Source organism: Sceloporus occidentalis, unplaced genomic scaffold (assembly GCF_023333645.1).
Source record: "Sceloporus occidentalis isolate IW3139 unplaced genomic scaffold, rSceOcc1.0.p SCAF_18, whole genome shotgun sequence".
Lineage (NCBI taxonomy): Eukaryota > Metazoa > Chordata > Lepidosauria > Squamata > Phrynosomatidae > Sceloporus > Sceloporus occidentalis.
Window position 1 is genome coordinate 3602823 of NW_028316998.1, and position 19994 is coordinate 3622816.

Sequence of the window (19994 nt, forward strand, 5' to 3'; positions counted from 1 at the left end):
ACCTCTCTTCAGCGATAGAAAAGCGTCTCTGCGTGTGACGTGATCAGGCGTGTTAGAACTACATACAGCACCAAATGAACGAGGCACATCCAGACGGCAATGTAAAGGGAAACTGAAGGACCGCCTTCCCAGACAACAAGGGGACCGCCCTGAAAACGCCCACATCTTGCAAGGAGAAAAAATAAGATTGTCTTATAAACTGAAATTTATTAACAAGTACATTAATATTTCTCCCCAGGTATAATGCACAGATTGTAAGTGAGTAAAACTGAAAAATGTAAAGTACAGTGTGCAAAAATAAATCATAAAATCACATTGCTAAAATGTATTAAAACGTATTAAGGCCACCTTTTTCATGTGTACAGAATTTGTATATCCATTCAGTTTCTCTTTTAGAGAGTTCCTGTTTGATATTTCCCACCGCCAACAGGCAATATCAAATCTACACCTATAATTTGAAGATCTAAAAATGAAAAAACATACAATTATTATGGTGTTTAGGTCTGTGGCTAATACAATTTCTTTTGGTTTCATTAAGCTGCTTTGAGGCTATTGTGTTCTTTTGAACATCCCTTGTTACATTGTGCCTATTTTGTTATAAACAGCTATAAATGGAGTATGCTTGCTCAGTCTAAACATACTATTATCTTTACTATTGCAAATTTTTGTTGCCTGGACTGTGTTTAATGTATTTTCCTGTTCTACCTCAAGCTCCACTTTCCAAAGTTAACCAACGGCTTCTTCCTATTTACAATATTGTAGTTTACCTCATATAAATAATAAATCCTTGCTTTGAAGAGTATGGGATTATATAAATACAGCACAAAGCTTTTTTGGGGTCAACCTCTGGTGACGCAGATAGGATAGATGTTACTTTAATCATGTTTGAAGCTTGACTGAGTATAAATTGACCATGTTTAACTGTATATGTATAATATGTATGTTTATTTTATGTTTCTATATTTTTAAAAATAATATAAGCCAGGGCATGATGTGTGTCAGAAAGTACAACTTTTGAAATAAATCTTTGGAAACTTGACTTAATTGAAGCATTTTTAGTTATTGTAAAGGTTACTTTGGTCTCCAAGGACAAATTAAGGCCGTATGCTAAGCAGCACAGAAATTCAACAGTCTATTCTAAGCAATTGCAATAACAATTCTCTGAGGAATGAGACATGGCTTGAGAAGCTTGCCTTAAGTAAAAAAAATTATATGTTACATGATTGTATAAAGTCCACATTTACTGTATGCACAAATAGTAACTGCCGTTCGTAAATTCAGTGAGCTGAAAGTAAAGCAGGGCAGCATTGAGCAGGATAGTCTCATTTTTAGAACATCAAAAATATTGTATTTGCAATATAGAATACAATGTTTAGGTAAATATAACATTCTTGGGTCAGCCTTTTCAAATATTGTATAAGTTGTAGCTTAAAAATACTTGTAGAGTGTAGTTTGATAAATAAGTCAGTTCTGGCCTTGAGCAGAATTGATCCTTTTACCCAGGAAGAATTAGACCATTTTATGGAGAATTTGATTTTAGTTTAAAAATGAAATTCAGCCAATTAATGCTACATTCTTCAGCATAATAACGTATGAGTAGCTTGTGTCCTGTACAAATAAGCAAAATGAAAAGAATCTGTTAAATATATTTCTAGAATGCCTAACCACAGCCACTTAGATAACACAGTAGGACATGCAAGCTGCATAGTAAACAAATGCATATGGAATTAACCATATACTATGTGAAAGTATAGGTTGGCAATTGTTTAACCGTCATTTGTTAAAACGGGTAAAAAAAATCCGTGATCGATTTTTTTTTTTTTTTTTTTTTTTTTTTTTTTACCCAAACGGCGTTGCTGTAATGCCTCGACCTCGAAGCATTCAGCAACGCCATGATCGGAATCAGGGGCCATGTATTGCCCCTCCCCGGGCGTCAACATCTGCCATACAATTTATGGTGGCGGACGCCCGTTTTAAAAGCGTTTAGGAGGCGATCAACGATCGCCTCCTAAACTTAAATGGTGTCGCTGGAATGCCTCGATCAGGAGGCATCCAGCGACACCAAACACTTACCTCTTGATGGACTGTGCCCGCTCCGGAGAGCGGTCACAGCCGCAGCTGCCGGTGATCTTCGCCATCAGCAAGATGGCGGCGGTCTGGGAAAAAAAATAATAAAGACGAAAAAGTTCGCTAGACGGTCTCCTGACCCTCTAGAGAACTCTGGCTCCACTTGCAGGTTGAATACAGGTACTGCATTCAACCATGCAAGTCAATGGAGCTCAGCTTTCTAATCACAGTGTGATTAGAAAAAAATAAATTAAAAATAAAATAAAATTAATAATCATTAGAAAAAAAATAGTAAAAAACCAGTAAAATGTAAAAATAATTTCCCTCTGATGTCACTATCAGGGGAACCTTCAAGTTGAAAAAAAATCTTAAAAATGTTTTAAAAAAGGCAAAAAAAAAATTAAAATATATATATAAAAAATATATTTTTGTGAGCAAGTCCTAAAATTAGCACATTAGCTTAAAACAATTCTCGCATGGAAAGAGTTAAAATACTGGCATATTAAATGCCCATGGGGTGTCTACTTTAAAAAAATGTATGATTTGATGGGGTAAATGGACTTGGCCGGATTCAGCAATGTCCCAAATAACACGGCGGGAAGGATGGCCACACATCTAATTTCCAATTAGAAAAATGCACACGTACCAAATGTGGCCTTTTAGTTCCCCCCAAAAATGACAAACCCATGCATGTGGGGTATCACTGTACTCAGGAGATGTTGCTGAACACATATTGGGGTGTCGTGTGACAGCGGCATATACCAGGAGCTGTAAATTCATACATAAAGTAGGTGTGTGTGGGAAAAATACACACACAAAAATACTACTGCAAACTTTGAAAAAATGCTGGTGGTAAAATGTGTGCATGCAAAGAGTTAAAATGCCAGCATTTAAAATACCCTGGGGTGTCTAGTTTTCAAAAATATATGGCTTTATTGGGCACACTGAAATGGCCCGGCTCAAAGATGTACCAAATAGGGCATGGGCAGTGGATCCCCAAATGCCAAAGTTCCAAATTGAAAAATGTGCACGCTCCAAATGTTGCCCTTTTGCCCCCAAACAGCCAGGCAAAATCATTCATGTTGGGTATCACTGCGCTCAGGAGATGTTGCTGAACACATATTGGGGTGTTTTGTGATAGTGACATATATGAGAACTTTTTAATTCATACCTGAAGTAAAATGTGTGTGACAAAACAAATGCAAAAAAATGACTACCACAAAGTTTGACAAAGACTGGTGGTAGATATGGTGCATGGAAAGAGTTAAAATACTAGCATTTGAAATACCCTGGGGTGTCTAGTTTTCAAAAATATATGGCTTTATTGGGCACACTGAAATGGCCCGGCTCAAAGATGTACCAAATAGGGCATGGGCAGTGGATCCCCAAATGCCAAAGTTCAACATTGAAAATGCGCATGCCCCAAATGTGGCCCTTTTGCCCCCAAACACCCAGGCAAAATCATTCATGTGAGGTATCGCTGTACTCAGGAGATGTTGCTAAACACATATTGGGGTGTTTTATGATAGTGACATATACCAGAACCTGTTTATTCATACCTAAAGTAAAGTGTGTGAAAAAACAAATGCAAAAAAAATGACTACCATAAAGTTTGACAAAGGCTGATGGTAGAATTAGTGCTTGGAAAGGGTTAAAATACTAGCACTTGGAATACCCTGGGCTGTCTAGTTTTCAAAAATATATGACTTGATGGGGTAAATTGCATTGGCCGGCTTCAAAGATACCCGAAATGGCACATGGGGGGAAGAATTACCAGATTTGGAAAAAAAGGCTTTGAAATAGCAAAACGCTACCTGTACTTTTTGCCCCATAATGTGTAGAAAAAAGCAAAAAAACATAAAAACATTGGGTATTTCTAAACTCAGGACAAATAGTAGAATCTATTTAGCAGGTTTTTTCATTACCTTTTATAGAGGAGTAAAAGATTTTTCAACTAAAAGTTAGAAACAGTCATTTTTTCTAAATTTTTCACCATATTTTATACTTTTTTTAATAGTAAATAATATGATACAATCAAAACAATGCCATCTAAAGAAAGCCCTTCTTGTCCTGAAAAAAACAATATCTAATGTGCGTGGGTTCAGTAAACGGGAAAGAAGAAAATTACAACTAAACATGAGCAGCGCAGAAATGTTAAAACGGCCATTGTCACGAAGGGTACAAAAAGTAAAATCAGCCTTTGTCTCGAAGGGGTTAAAGAACATAACCACAATAAAATCCCCATCAGCTAAAAATGTCACTTAATACCAAAATATACCGTATACATAAGATGTGGAGTGTCTGACTTTTAACAGAAACTTGTGGTGGAAACTTACCATGGAAACCTTTTTTCGTCTTCAAAATAGTGTATTAATGCTCTTTTGTAAGTAATTATTAAATAAAACCGGGTGTGAACTTCCACTAAAATGGCGATGCCCTAAGGTTAATTTCATCCAAAATCATGGCGCTTACAGTGACCCCTCCCCTGATTGTAGGATTGGGTGAAGGATACCACCATAAGCATTACCATTTAGGCAGAGGTTTGCACTAGGTTAAGTCCATGGATGTGTGGACAAAGATAGAACATGAAATAGAGAAGATAGAAGAAGCAGAAGTGATCGGCAGAGAAGGTAGGAAAGCATTTAGAGTATGTGACAGTGTAAAAGGGCCTGCAAATTTCATGGGGTTCTGGCGTTGGTTTTGTGGCTTCCAAATGCCCAAGGCTACTGCTTTCTGGTCCCAATAATAGAAGGCAGAGGTAATTCTTCAAGATAGGATTTTACAATTTCGGGAGCTTACCCACCTACCCATACACATACAATGACCTTACACACACTAGCTTACAAACGCACATATACATATTCATATGTATGGCAAACCTTGCGTATGAAGTGACAAACCTTGCGCTCCCTAATGTTGGGCCGGTTAGAGGAGGATTGTGATCTCCCCAACCTCCCCTGCTCATTGGGCGCCCGCTGAGCAGGGCTGGTTGGGGAGAGCACAATCTTGCTCCTTAGTCGGCACGGCCCTGGAGACCGGCCCAGGGCAGGTGGCCTCTCTGTTCGCCCCCTCCCTTATAGATACGCTACTGTTGTGGAATTACTTTGCTAGCAGCAATGTGATTCACCACGCGGCCCCCCCAGAAGCGGGGCCTTGGGGGACTGCCCAGTGTGCCCATATGTTTAGATGGCACTGGTCCTGGAGCTGGGGGGGATCCAAATTGAGGGGGCAGAAGGGGGGGCACTTGCGCCGTGTAGCATCGCCCATGGTCGCACAGTAAGATCTCATTGTTGAATCATCAGGTGGGTTAATAACGGGGTGATGTTGCCCAAACTGGTAATGGTTTGGCCTAAAGTTGGACACACAATGTTCTCCTAAAATGACATGAATGAAGTGAAGAACCCACTGCTGCTCTAGTAGGCTTCATATCATGTCCAGTGTGGATTTCCATTGAGGGATGACATCTTATGAGTTTTGACAGCCAGCACTGCCCCTCGGTTGGAATAGCTGCCCTTACCATCTGATGCAGTATATGTGCCGTACAATGTATCCCCATCTTTAACTGCTTTGACCATGTTTGTCTGTCACCATATTCCCATTTTTCCACTGTAAAGTGGGGTAGTGGGGAGCAGGGGGCTCTAGCTGCCGCCTAAAGAGCTCCCCTTCAATGAGGATGATTTGACTGTTGCTTCAATATGCCCCTTTAATGTAAAGCCCCAAAGCGTTCACGTGTAGGATGGTACTTTGGATGCCCCTGCTCCACCTGTCTCTGTGACAGAGGAGGTGGAGGTTTCCCACACCCTTTGCTCAGCCATGTGGTTCCCAGAAAATAATTGTGACACGAAGGGGTTTATGTGTGAAGGCATGTAGGTTTGAGGGTTAATGTTAATGTTATGCTCTGCATTAAAGCATTACAGGAACTTTAAATCAAAGTAATATCATGTGGACTGAACACAGCAGAACATGTCCTTGAACCTGTAATGTTAGGAGCTTGAGTAAAAGATAATAAGTATTGCATGAAACTAACCACAAAATTGCTAAACAATAGTTAATGAGCATGATCACGTAGACATTGACTGTCATTTATTACTAAAAGAAATAAAAATGGGATTCTTCCAGCAATTAAAAGCAGCTCTCCCACATATCAGTATATGGTGCCAGGCGTCAAGCACTGCAGTCCTTGCACTGCGAAGCAGCCTATAGCTTCATTGCAGGAAAGAACTTAAGCATAATCTGTTTCAGCTGGGGGTTATGCATGTATTTTGATTTAGTATGACACATCTTGCACCTTTTAGGTTGCCTATCTGCCAATCTCAAAATGATACAGTGCTTTACTATGACATTATAGACTTGGCAAGGTAGTATTTTTTTTTGCATGACTGAGTAAGTGATGGTGCTGGCAAATATAAGGGAAACAGGCACATACATGATGCTGCGTCTCCAGAGTGGAAGGGGCAACACATCTAACAGAGAAATAACTAAATGAGGAGTCACTCAACTTCTCTTCTTCTTGCTCATAATGTAAATGTACTGGGGGTCTAAACTAAAAGGCTGCACTGAAGTGGCCAGGCAGTCTGCAGGGGCCCTGCTGCTTACCAGAGCAACAACTCTTGTACTTCCCAGGGGAAGCAGGAACCCAGCGGAGTCATGTGAATTTGCTCCGTTCTTGCTTCCCCTGGAGAACAAGAGAAGTTGTTTGCACAGAGTGCGAGCAACACAGAGGGAAGCTGCAGCCCCTGCGGAAGTCTGGGAGCAGCACCGAGATACACAAGGGGAAAAAAAACAAAAAGGGGGCAACAACACCAGCGTGGAAAATACTTTTTTTTGGCGTTGGTGTGGCAGAGCCTGTCGTGGTGTGTGGCTTTGAGTGTTGGCGTGGCAGAGCCTATCCTAGTGTGTGTGTGTGTGTGTGTGTGTGTGTGTGTGTGGGTGTCGGTGTGGCAGAGCCTTTCCTGGTGTGTGTGTGTGTTTGGGTGTCTGTGTGGAAGATCTTGTCCTGGGGTGTGTGTGTATGTGTTTGGGTGTCTGTGTGGCAGAGCCTGTCCTGGTGTGTGGGTTTCGGTGTCGGTGTGAAAGAGCCTGTCCTGCTGTCTGTGTGTCTGGGTGTCTGTGTGAAAGAGCTTGTCCTGGTGTGTGTGTGTGTGTGTGTATGTGTTTGGGTGTCTGTGTGGCAGAGCCTGTCCTGGTGTGTGGGTTTGAGTGTCGGTGTGACAGAGCCTGTTCTGGTGTGTGTGTATTTGGTCATCTGTTTCCTGGCACTTTCCTTACTCTAGGAATAAATGTAACTATTTAATTTTTACCTATCCAGAGCCAAAACTTTCTAGGTCTAGAAATCAGTGAGAGGAAAAGTAAAGGTTTTATATTATTTACTCTATTTCAATCTGCATATTTTATTAAACAGGGTTAGTTGCAGTAAATTGTGGCTTCAGGCATCCCTTGTATGATGACTTCTTTTTTTTTGTACTAATGTACACCCAATCCCATCAATATGCATTAGAAAATCAGGAAAAGATGAGCATGGATAGTGGGCTGATTCGGTGGCACAATGGGCAACTTGATTAGACTTGCCCCCAGGCCTTAGGCTGCCAGCCCTCCCATGCTAGGGGTACAGTACACCACTGGGCCAAAAATAGACCTGCTGCTTTCATCTGGCAATATCTTTCCAACTTTGCCCTTGTGAGGTTAAAAACATGACTGTTTATGTCTATAGTATCCATACAGATATCAGAAGAATACATTGACTCTTCCCCAATAAGTCATGAATATATGGGCAAGGTCTTGGCCACAGCTTTATTGAACCCATATCCACCGCAAGGCCAACTTGAGGACATTACCCGTCTGTCAGCTGATTAAGCACATTAGGTAGATACACCCAACAAATACACAAAGAGCTCCAAACCAGTGTGCCATAAGCCTCTACTGGTACCAATTTCTGCAGTTACGGATACCATAGAGCCATCTTAGGAACTGACAAGGTGACCACAAACCGACACCTCAATAAAAGCCGTGGACACCTGAGGCTGGTGATGCATCCCTACCACAGCAAGCTCCTTACATCACAATTTGTATAACTGGAGGAATCCAAGCCCATGCCCACACCTCATGCTTCTTTATCTATCTATATACATCAATCTACACAATTTATGCAAGACTCCAATAAAATAGAAAGCTTAACTGTCAGGACCACCTGAACATGATCCCACATAATCATCCTGACTCTAATCACTACAACACTGTACTGTAGACTGCACATAGTGGCTGATACCTTTTATATCTCGCATTAACTGTGTCCTTATACAGTAGTGGTAAGTGGACCAGAAGCTGCAACCCTTGTGTTTACATTGTGTCAAAAGGTCCAACATACCTCTTGTTGCCACACCAACATCTAAGACCTATTGAAAACCAAAAGACCATAAGACAAACCTCAAGCCCAAGGCCAACACAAAAGCCCAAGATAATATTGACCTTGCAGTGCTTGCATAGGCATTTACCTGTCTCTGCATTTTTACCTTCTTGACGCCATCAATATTAGTATAAGCCAATCAGGCAGCACCAATCAACAATCAAAACAGCTACAAGACCATTTTGTAGGACAGATATTTAAGTGTATAGCTTTCTCTCCAGCATACAAACAGATTTAATTCAGGGGTGCTCATGTAAGACAAAGGGAACACAAGAACAACAATAGTGTAGACTGTAGCAGCAAATGGACAAATGTGTGGCGTATATTGCACTTACAATAGTGCCGAAATATTCCTTATTCCTTAATTGCTAGCTCTGCACTTACAGTGGCGTATATTGCACTTACAATATGAAACCTCACCTGAGACGCTTAAAAACTTCAGATAGATTCAGCCTGTATCCTGACCTCGAGATCTACTGGCTTCCCACCCAATACAACAACCTAAACAACAACCTAAACTCTCCAAAACCTAGCATTTTTATCCATATGAAATAAACTGGAATTTTAACAAATTATGGGAGAATTTGGCTGTATACCTCAGTGTTTGCCACTAACAACTTGCATGTTCTATGAAAAGACTTTAGTATACTAAACCCCAAAAATTTGCTCTAAAAAATCACCCCCGACAGGGAGAATTCCAGTCCACAAAGCTATAACCTTATTAAAAATTGCCAAAATTATTCCTTAATTGCTAGCTCTGCATTAAAATGAACTCTAATAGATTAAACACAATCTAAAATCCATACCAAGCAGCTCCAGAGATACCACTGTATGTTGGGTTCACTGTCCAGACAAGAAATGCTTCCATGCCTATTGTGTCTAACTCAACCAAAATAATTCCAACTAAATTTGGTAACCGGTTCCCTGGTAACCAAACATGTGAGTTGTAACCAGCCTTGACTGAGTGAAGCCACTCTCTAGTATGTGGAATCTGGAAATCATATTACCTGACCAGCTACACCTGCTTACCTGAGTGTTACCCCATTTCAATAAATACCTACTCAGCAGCTCAGTCATTGCCTTTGCATTGTGGTATATACACCTTTGCTGTTTCTCTGCTTCCTGACCCTGTGCTGTTCCTAGTAGTTCTCTGTTGAGTTCTACCCGTTTGACCCAGCTTGTCCACTCTGTGGTCCCCTATCCCTAGTCCCCTATCCCTAGTCCATATCCTGCTGTGGTGCATCTGCATTTGTGCTGTTATCACACTTGTTAACCAGTCCTGTTTCTCCTGTTCTGCCAGCATACTCCAATACAGACTGTTATCTGTATATCTATCCAGAGGTTCTTGTAGTAGTGGTTGCACTGTGGTGGTTGTAGTGGCACTGGTAGTAGTTGTACTTCATGCTTAGCCTTAGAAAGGTTTATAAGCAACCTTTACCTTTGATCCTACCAAGGCACACGACCTGACTCCTCCTCAAATGATGCCTTAATAGTGACTAAAATTGTGCCTTAGTTTGGTAGTTGGCAGAGTAGATTTTACCACTACTAGCGCCAGGATGTTTGCTGTGCTGCAGCTATATGTGGCTAGTAGTATTTCTGACTCCAAACAAGAAGACTTTTGATTGAAATTGTTTCCTTTATGAATGTTTGTAATTTGATGTGAATACTCATCTACAGACACCAGACAAGCCAGAAGGCTTGCTTTTCCCTCAGAAATCTCATGGTGCTTTCACAACCACAAGGGATTCTGGGTAGGCACATGCAAATAAGGTTAACAATTATCACCTTTGCCTCTATATCCACTTTATACATGGATCCCTAGAAAGTGGATATAGAGGCAAAGGTGATAATTGTTAACCTTATTTGCATGTGCCTACCCAGAATCCCTTGTGGTTGTGAAAGCACCATGAGATTTCTGAGGGAAAAACAAGCCTTCTGGCTTGTCTGGTGTCTGTAGATGAGTTTTTAATAATACTTCTACTACCCCTTAAATTTAAGTGGAAGGGTTTCCATCACCTTTTACCCACCATAACTTATGTAATTGATGTGAGAAAACACCGTGTTTACTTAAGGTGAGTCCCACTGTCAAAAGATGTCATTGGAATTTAATATGGAAGGAAGAGGTGGTCAAGAGGTGCAGAGATTGAATAGGTGACATCTGGAGAACATCTGAGGTCAGAAGTTGAGATTTTCCTAGGACCAATACAGAAGACTGAAGTGGTTACACGTCACTCATGAGTAGTGAGTAGGAATATTATACTAAATACCTATTTGTTCCTTAAACACTTTTTTCCCTATATTCTTATTTTTGTCAGTTCTGTGTATGTTATCTGAAATTATTCCATTTGACACTCTAGGTTATAATTAAATATATTAAAATGTAACCAAATAGAAATTATTATTGTTTAAAAACAATGGCATGTCTCCATAGAAGGAGGAATGATTTCAAAAGCTACAGTAGTGTATCACATGAATACAAAATAGCCAGATGCATCATTTAGTCTTCTAGCACTCTTTAAATGCCGTAAATGACCTTTGAAACCATAGGAAAATAGCAAACCTTGTATTTCCCTGCTTCCCATGATTTTCTATGCATTTCATTTTTGCATTTGAACACATTATTTCTTTCATTAAAATGTTTTGGTTTTGATTTTTTAAAATAACACATTGATGTTACATTACTTTTTCAATCTTCTCTTCATTTTTGTAATGTTAACTGTAATTTTGATGGGCTTATTAACTTTAATGAGAAAAGGTGATTTTTTTTTTTATTATTACTGAAATAAAAAAAAATAAAATTGGCCCTTCAGTGATTATAGAAAGTACCATCAACAGAATCAAATTATCTGTTCTCCACAGCATGAGAGTCAGAGTGAATGCAATTTTGACTGCAGTTCTTTGTGTAGAAAAATCAGCAAACATTTGAATATAGTTGAATAGCCTTTCACATACTGGGAAAACCCAAGTGACCTCTGACACACAGATTGAGATGTGGGATTGCTGGGAAAAAACTGCTCTCCCTAGCAGCTGAGAAGCTCATGAAGCATAGAGGGGATTCAGGAGGAAAAGCCCAGGCAGGTTGTGGTAGTAGGAAATTATATTAAGAGAACAGACAGGGTAATCTATTGCTCTGATCTCAGCAACCGGATGGTTTGCTGTCTCCCCTGTGCCTGGGTTCAGTATGTTGCAGGGGAGTGTGGATAGATTATTGGGCTGGAGAGGATCCAGCTGTCTTGGTGCACATCAGCACCAATGACATAGTAAGAGGAAGACAGGGTTTATGGGAGTAAGATTAGCAAAAGGACTCTTGTAGTATTCTTGGAGATGCTACCTGTGCCATGTGCTACACAGAAAGACAGCGAGGGATTAGGTAGCTTAATGCATGGCTGAAGTTTTGGTGTAAGAAGGAGGGCTTAGGGTTTTTATAGCACTGGGCTGATTTTGCTTTGGGGCGCGATCTCTATGATCGCGATGGATTGCACCTGAATGCAAGAGGATCCAATATGCTTGAGGAGTGTGTGTGAGGGGGGATAATACTAGGCTTGACAGTATAGAAAGGGAAGTTGTTTCAGTTAGTAACCAGGTGGGTGGATCTGGAGTCTTGGTTTGTATAGATATTAGGGAGAAGCATATATTTTGCCCCTCAAAACAAGGGCAGACTGTTCCTGCAGCATGAGTGTTTACAAATGCTTGCAGTTTAGGAAATAAGATCCATGAACTTGTGACAACAAATGCAACTGAGAATGTTGATTTAGTGGCTGTTACTGAGACATGGTGTAATGAGAACAATGAATGTGGCATAGCAATACCAATGGTATACCATCACGTTGAGGCATGAACAACAGAAATATTGTTAGAATATTGTATATTGTAGAATGCCATTGCTTTGTATTTGGGTATATTGTATAGTGTTTATCTCATGGAATACATTAAAATATGTATAATGTGTTGGGAAGGCTAATTTTTTCCTTTGTTTTTGTGTTTTGTAAATAAATGCTGTGGCTGTTAGTGTCTGCTTATGTGCGTTAATGCACCAATTGAGGTTTGTGATGAGCATGGCCTTAAGGTAGAAAGGAAGTTAAGAATTTCACTAGTCTAACTAGATTTGTCACTTTATATTACGTTTTGTTATAGAATACCAACAGATTCCATGGTGCAGATTAGATGACAGTGTAAATAAACAATAACATTAATACTGATGCAATTTGCTAAGATTATATGACATACTATTACAAAAAGAAAGCTTATAATTAGGAACTACACTTGTGCACAAGGCCCATATTCATTTTGGATGATTTTTTTGTTCTTATAAGAAAAAAATTCTGTTTCCTACCCTCTTGGTTCAGGCGGAAATCTTTATTTATTTATTTTTATTCTGAAAGGAGTTTGCCTAAAATTGCCTAATAAATCTCTCTCTCTCACTGAAGTATCTTCCCCTACCTGCTCAATTACATTCTCTAGCTGTTTCTGGTCGTCTCTGATCTCAAGAAAAATGAGGAAGAAGAGGAGCATGTAGTGCACACACCCAGTGCCTACAATAGAAGCTGCCTAAATTATAATATCCTTGCTTGTCTGTAGAGGTAAATTAATGCACAGTTTTCCTTACAGGCACTGTAATGGTTAATTGTAATTTGCATATTAAATACGAAGACTTACTTTAATGAGAGGGTGATGGATATGTGGAACAGCCTCCCAGCAAAAGAAGTTCGAGGTCCACAGAAATTTGTGCTTTAATGTAATAAAGTCTTACTTCATGTAAGGACAATTTACTTTACTGAGGGACTGGCAGATATGTGGAACAACCTCCCCGCAGATGTAACTTGAGGTCCATAGAACCCCTCATGTTTTTCTTTTGCTCATGTTTGCACCTGTACATTATAAGTTGGTGTTTTGGTTGATATTTTTAAAAGTTTAGCTTTAGAGTGATTTGAGGTAAGTTTGCTTTCAGTATACCTATCTGTTGCATTGTAATAGACTATAGCCTTTTTATTGTTGTTTTACTTATGTAACCTCGTGCACCCTGCTCTTGATAGATTCCTGGGGAGTTTGCTTTTGCTAATACTTAACAGTGTACCCACTTTGAGGCTTAACCACGTTTTCTGTGAATGCTGCCAAAAATGCTAATTATTCGTGTAAATGGGCCAAAATGGCATTCCCTGTCCATTCGGAAGAAAATTCAAGTGCATTTTTAATTCAGGAATTACATTTTTTGCCTGGTGTCGAGAGTCACTGTCACTCACACTCTCATTCTTGTTCTCTTTCTCTCACGCTCTCTATTTTCCTACCTTCTCTGCCTATTGCTTCCACTTCTGCTGACCACTTCCGTTTCTTCATCTTCTATCTTTTGTCTTCTCTCTTCTCTTTTATCTTCAAGCTGCTATCTTCAATCTTAGTCTGCAACTCCAGGTGAGTGGACTTCAATGAAAAAGCTGCTGTTTTTTTCAGCTCACTGAAGGAACAGAATCTGTTTTCAAATACTAAATTATCCAGATTACTATTTCAAACCTCAGAACTGATCAAAAGGTTTGTGCCGTGTTAGCCATTGAAAAACAGGAGAAAATTATAGTTAAAATGATACCATTTATTGTTGGGTCCCTTCCCCAAGCATTAATGAAGCTAAAACAGAATTTTCTACAATATAAAAGCACAGTTCACAGGTTAACAAAAAGGTATTTGGGGCATTTACTCAGCAGTAAATTAACCTGACGTACAGAGATCTAATAGATAGATACAGTTCACTCAGAGCATCTTTGGTCAGTTTACTCCTTGGTTAGATGGACCATAAAACCATTTCACACATGCCAGATCCATGAAGGTGTCAAATGTTAGCAGGAATAAATTGGTTCTAGTTAAAATGCCAAACCGGCATATTAGTTTGACCTCCCATATTTTTCTCTCCCTCTGGGCGCGGAACAATCCCATCAGTACTAAGAGCTTCACATCCCATGTGCTGTGTCCAGGTTGAGAGAAATGATCTCCAACAGGTGTATCTATTTTTTTCTGGTTGATGGTATGTCTATGGGAATTAATCCGTTTGTGCAGTGCTTGGCCTGTTTCTCCTACATACATCGCTGTTGGGCATTTAACACACATAATGAGGTACACCATGTTATAGGATTTGCATGTAAAACAGCCATTTATTTTGTGGTATCAGCCTGGCATTAGTATTTTATCTGTGGTGAGGATGTGTGCACAGGTCTCACATCTCTTTTGTTGGTAGGCAATGGTACCATTTGCTGTTGGCCTGTAAAGGGTGCTCTTCACTATCCATTGTTTCAGGTTGGGAGGCTGTTTGAATGAAAGTAGTGGGGGGGGGATGTGGAAGTATTGTCCGAAGTATTTCATCAGTGTGCAGGATTGCTTGTAGCTGAGATCTTGCGTAGGGCTTCCATTTGTGGATTGTAGATTACCACTAATAGTACTCGATCTCTTTTTTGTGGCTGCTGGTATTTTAGGAGGTTTTCTCTGGGGATATTGATAGCTTTCTGTGTCTGTGATTTTTATACTGTACCCCTAGTTCGTTAACCTGTGAACTGTTTTTTTTTTGTATTCAGAAATTTCTGTTGTAGATTCATTAATGCATGAGGAAGGGACCTAATACCTTGGTGTTGACAGCTTTCAATTAAACCCTCAGTTAGCCAATAAATGGTATCAGTTTAACTATACTTTTCTCCAGACCTCAGAACTGTAATTCTACATTACTCCTGTCAAGGTTAACTGTGCTCAATCCAAGTAATTCATTGAGAAAGATGACCCCTCTGTGCTCATTGTACATTGAGATGAAAGCTCAATGTTCAACTCTGTTGAGTTATCTATATTCAGGAAAAAATAACAGGCAACTCAGATCTGGCATTTTTTCAGACTAGAACAGCAGTTTTCTAAAATTAGTACTTTTCTAAAATGTTGTCAGGGTTACTCATCTGAGGGATGACTAACAAGTAGCCCTTTCCTTTCTTGTGTCAGGGTTACTCAGCTGTATGAGCCACCTAACACGAGCCAGTGGTGCCCCTACACTGAGAGAAAACTCTCTTCCCAACCAGTTTCCTGCTCCCCGTGGGCGGGAAAAGAGTTTTTTCCCAGTGTGAATGGGAGAGAGTGAATGAATAAATTAAGTGTTTAGGGGCAGAAATGGGACATGCATGTTGTTTAGGGGGTCAAAGGTGGCATAGGCAGGTTTCTTCAGGGGCAGTGGTGGCACAAGCATGTTTCTTCAGGGGCAGTGGTGGCACAGGCAGGTTGCTTTAGGGGCAGAGGTGGCACAGGCAGGTTGCTTTAGGGGCAGCCGTGGCACAGGCAGGCTGTTTTAGGGGCAGCCGTGGCACAGGCAGGCTGTTTTAGGGGCAGAGGTTGCACAGGCATGTCCCGGCATGACATATTACTCATACTCGATCAACATGTATATTATAAGTCTTACATCTGTAGTGGGGAAATGAATGGAAACTAGACTTGGGCACCAGGGGGCTCTTCGTGTTCGTCTTCGTGCTCGTCTTCGGGGGAAAAAAAACTTCGTATTCCGCGAATATTCGCCTGGTCCTGTCTTCTCTTCGGGCGAATATTCGTGGACATTCTTCGTGTTCGTTTTTCTTCATTTTCCCCGGTTAAGGGGTTAATACGGGGTTAAAGCCGCTCTGGCGCCAGGAGTTTAAATGTCCGTATGAGCAACTCTATTGGTCGTCAGCAGGGGGCTCGTCTGACTCTGTTGGTCGCTCGTACAGACTTTTAGGCTCCTGGTGCTGTAACTTACCCGGCACATCCCACTGGTCTCCCTGTTCTATCAGTTAGATGTCCGTACGAGCGACCAATAAAGTCGTTCGTACGGACATTTAACTGATAGAACAGGGAGACCAGTGGGATCTGCCGGGTAAGTTGCAGCATTGGGGTTTTAAAAGTCTGCACGAGCGACCAACAGAGTCTCTCGTGCAGACTTTTAAAACCCCAATGCTGCAATTTACCCTGCCGATGCCACTGGTCTCCCTCCCTGTTCAATTAATTAAATGTCCGTACGAGCGAACAATTAAGTCGCTCGTACGGACATTTAACTAATTGAACAGGGAGGGAGACCAGTGGCATCGGCAGGGTAAGTTGCATTTAAAACGCCAGTGCTGCAACTTACCCTGCAGATTAGTCTGTGCCGTGTTAAATGTCCGTACGAGCGACCAATAAAGTCGCTCTTACGGACATTTAACTAATTGAACAGGGAGGGAGACCAGTGGGATGTGCCGGGTAAGTTGCAGCATTGGGGTTTTAAAACCCCAATGCTGCAACTTACCCTGCTGATGCCACTGGAAATCCATAGGTTCGCTGTCAGGGGTTAACTTACAAAGACCGTGCGAGTGAGCCTATTGGTCACCTGCAGGGTCTTCCTCTGGCATCAACCAATTGGTTGATACCAGAGGAGGTCCCTGTAGGTGACCAATAGGCTCATTCGCACTGCCCTGTAACCCGTGACGGCGAACCTGCGGATTTCCACTTCCGGGAACTGCCGCGATGCCGCGAAGACAAGGTAAGTTAGAAGGGGGGGGAGAATGGTAGACGAAGACAATTACGAAGATCTTCGTGGTGTGTGTCTTCGTCTTCGGAACGAACACAAAAACGCACTCGAAGACGAATGCACAAGTCTAATGGAAACTGTTAAAGGATAGGATTGTTGAACATTTAAAGCCGCATGGGTTTCAAGATCAAAAACAGCATGGGTTTACCTTGGGAAGATCATGCCAAACTTATCTTATTGATTTCCTTGATTGGGTGAAGGTGGTGCAGTAGATATTGCATATCTAAATTTCAGTAAGGCTTTTGACACTGTCCCACATAGAAGATTTATCAATAAACTGCACTCTCTGAGTTTAGATCCCAATATTGTTGAATGGATAAAGGAAGAGAGTTTATTTCAAAGGAGAAATACTACCACAACAAGAGGACATAGTCTTAAACTAGGGGACAAAGTTTTAAAAGTAACATCAGGAAATATAAATTTACTGACAGGGTAGTGGATGCGTGGAATAGCCTTCCACCAGAAGGGGTAGATGTTCATACAGTAAAGACATTTAAGCAAGCATGGGGAAGGTTAAGCTAGATATAAGGTAAGGCCATGGGCTAAGGAAAGTATTCAGACCGGGCAGACCGGCTAGGCCAAATGGTTCTTACCTGCCATCACTGCTATGTTTGTATATTGAGGGGATGTCACCCTCCAGGGATAGCACCTCAATATAGGGGTAGACCAGCAGGATGCCCTGAACAGGCCTGTGGGAGTTTAAAGTGATCCTTATGGACTTCATAGTGGGGACTGGGATTAAGTGTGTTTTGCAAGACTGGCTGCCCCCCTCTTCTCAAACCATTCCTCACACTTCTCATGTTACTCGAGTGGGCAGGGACTTTTATAGATACCTTACCTGCTGGCCACCGAAAATCTAATTTTTGTTCACTCAGACTGGTTCTGTGTACAGAAGATAGCGTGTGTGGAGGGGTGTAGATCAGCCTTCCTTGGGTGGACTCCTGATTCTTTGCATGAGACGGCAGGGGGAGCATGCATGCAGGGGGGGAAACTCTCCATTTAGTGAATTATGTTACTGCAGTATATTACAAATAAATACATTAATAAACATAAAAAGCGATAAAATACTAAAATATGTAGCTATTTTGTAACATCACAAGCTGTGTGCTGGCCATCTTATGAAACCAAGCATCACCCTGCTGGCTGCGGGTGATACACCAACTATTCAGATATACATCCCTGATACTGCAGGGCAGCATTTTATCTGTACTGGTGGTATCAATACACAAGGGGGGGAGCTGGGGCCACTACATAAACCAATACTAAAGCGAAGGGTAGACTGGTGGCCTATACGCAAGGAGGCAAAAACACAAAAGGGGGAGTCAACGACAAAACAGTGTGGAACATACTTTTTCTATATTGTTGTATCTTAGCCCGTCCGGATGTGGGTGTCAGTGTGGCAGAGCCTGTCCTGGTTGGTGTGTGTGTCGGTGTAGCAGAGCCTGTCCTGGTGTGTGTGTGTTTGGGCGTCGGGGTTTGCAGAGCCTGTCCTAGTGTGTGTGGGGGTGTGGCAGAACCTGTCCTGGTGTGTGTGTGTTTGGTCATCGGTTTCCTAGCACTTAACTTACTATACAAATAAATTAAACTATTAAACTATTAATAGTTTCATTTGTTAGGGTGCCGGGCAGGTTTTTTTTTTTCATTTAGCCCTGCTGTGGACAAGTAGCAGGGTTAGGATCCAGATCCCCCACAGCTCTTGGGGGTTTCCTTTATTAGTTATGGTATAAAATACTATAATTAGCACTTTATTCTTGATGTTTATTACTGCAGGTACCATAAATAGCTGCAACACAAGAGCACATTTTTTTCAGAGCTACAACGTGTTACAGATATGACAAAAATATAAATTCCAGATGACATGCTTTGATTTATGAAACCAGTATGAGTATACATAAAACATTCTAATATATTTTCAAGAGTTATCTATGCAAGAGAACAAAATTTATATGACAAGTTAGTCAATACAGATATTTTTTATTTTCGCTATTATGATTTCTAACGGTCCTTACATTCCTATATTGTTCAAATCAAACATATTTACAGTATATCAAGGCGGTAGTAGGACATTTTATTTTCTACAGTAAAATATTTTAAAAATGTTAACCAAAGGGTTTATTCATTATATTACAGGAAGACATCAAAAGAGATAACAGGCTTGGGTAAAAATATAGAGGTAGCTCCATAAATATTACATTAAGAATAAATAAGTTACCTAGGACATCTACACTTTCATTAGCAGCATGGAATTACACAGGGAACATGTTTTTATATTTTATGTGTTATATATATATAACCACACAGGGCTTCGGGGGACATGGATCCTCCTGTCTGGTAACCTCAGCTGCTGCCGGCACTTACACCGGGCGTCTATCACTGAGCGCCTGCGAAAAAAGTGCCAGCAGCAGCGGAGGTTGTCTATGGGCATCGCGCATACCTTCCCCGACTGCCATAGAGGAGAATTCCCTTCTCTAGCAGCCGGCGAACGTCTGCTCGATGGATGCAGACAACCCCCGCTACTGCTTGTACTTCCGCCGAAGCTTCTATGACACAGCACCAGCGTCACATGACCTTCCGGTGCTCATAGAAGTTCCCGCGGAACTAACCCCGGCCTACACCCACACCCGCTGCCCCCACCAGACATGAGGGAGTCAGAAGCACTGGTAAGTCGGGGGGGGGGAGTGTTGTATCGATGACATAAGGCTTTTCTGGAGGCAGAGTGCCCCATGATATTCCTTTTAACCCTCTGTATGCCACTCTGCTTCCAGAAATGCCTTTTAACCCCCTCTATGCCACTCTGCCTCCAGAAATGCCTTATACCTTCCTATATGCCACTCTGTCCCATGATATGCCTTTTAACCCCCTACATGCCAGAGTGGCATATAGGGTATAAGGCATTTCTGGAGGCAGAGTGGCTACACAACCTCCTACCTCCAGAAAGAAATGCCTTGAACAATCCAAAAAACGCCCACAAAG